The sequence below is a fragment of the Carlito syrichta genome, unplaced genomic scaffold, assembly GCF_000164805.1.
Source record: "Carlito syrichta isolate Samal-C Ts95f unplaced genomic scaffold, Tarsius_syrichta-2.0.1 Scaffold302083, whole genome shotgun sequence".
NCBI lineage: Eukaryota > Metazoa > Chordata > Mammalia > Primates > Tarsiidae > Carlito > Carlito syrichta.
Genome location: NW_007246179.1, coordinates 235396 through 236863, shown reverse-complemented (window position 1 = coordinate 236863; position 1468 = coordinate 235396).

The following is a 1468-nucleotide window of genomic DNA, read 5'->3' as shown; positions in this document are numbered from 1 at the left end:
CTTCTGCGCTGCACTCCGCCGCTCAACCTGCCAAGTGTTTGTCTTTCGGGTTTGGTGGTATTTGTAATCTAGTGCATGTCCTGTGAAGCAGCGTTTCCTGCCTATTTCAAGTAAATGTTTCAAATTTTAAGGTTAAAACTTAAAGTTGTGGTCCATTTACATTGGAAACTAAAAATGTTTTCTTCTTAACAAGTTGGACCAATTAGTCCAAAGCTAGTTTTGCGAATCTGTTGGGCTCTAGTCTTGCCAGTGAGGCTGAAGCTACTCAGGGAACTGAGATTTTGGTGGGGATTACATGCGGCAGCGGCTGTATCTAGAAACTTGAAAGATATCATGTCAAGAGAAATATGCTAGGCACAGGGAAACAAATACTGCATGATCTCACTTATATGTGCAATCTAAAAAAGTCTAACCCATAGTAACAAAGAGCTAAAAGGTGATTTCCAGGGGTGGGGAAAATGAGGAGTTGTTGGTCAAAGAAATGAATACACTTTATGATAAATTCTGAAGACCTAACACACAGCATGGTGACTGTAATTAATAGTGTATTGCATACTTGAAATTAGCTAAGAGAGTAGAATTTAAGTATTCTCACTACACCAAAAAAGAAAGGAAACTGTGAGGTGATGTATATGTTTTGTTTTGTTTTTTAATTTAATTTAACTTAATTCTTTTTTTTAGTTGAAGTCTCACTCTGTCGCCCAGACCGGAGTGCAGTGGCACACTCAAGGCCACCGCAGCCTTGACCTACTGGACTCAGACAATCCTTCCTCCTCAGCCTTCCAAGTACCTGGAACTACAGGCATGCACCACCACATGTGGCTCATTTTTTGATTTATTGTAGAAATAAATTGTCTAGGCTGGTCTTGAACCTGGTGGGCTCAGGCAATCCTCCCACCTCGGTCTCCCAAAGTGCTGGGATTATAGGCAAGAGCCACCATGCTCGACTGGATATGTTTATTGGCTGGATTGTGGTAATCATTTTACATTGTGTGCTTATACCAAAACATCATATTGTACACCTTGAATATATGCAATTTTATAGCTCATTAAAACTGAAAAACAGAAAGTTTAATATCAATAACCTAACTTTACACTTTAAGGAACATGAAAAAGTGAACTAAACCAAAACCTAGCAGAAGGAAGGAAATAAGAAAGATTAACTCAGTGATGAATGAAAGTTTTGGTTTTTTTGTTTGTTTGTTTGTTTGTTTGTTTGTTTTTGAGTCGGAGTCTCACTCTGTCACCCAGACTGGAGTGCAGTGGCCACTCCCGGCCACTGCAGCCTCAACCTGCTGGGCTCCGGCGATCCTTCCGCCTCAGCCTTCCAAGTAGCCGGAATTACAGGCGCGCGCTACCACGCCCGGCTGATTTTTGATTTATTGTAGAGATGAGGTCTTGCTGCCCAACGGGTCTCGAACCCGCGGGCTCAGGCAATCCACTCACCTCAGCCTCCCAAAGGCGTGGG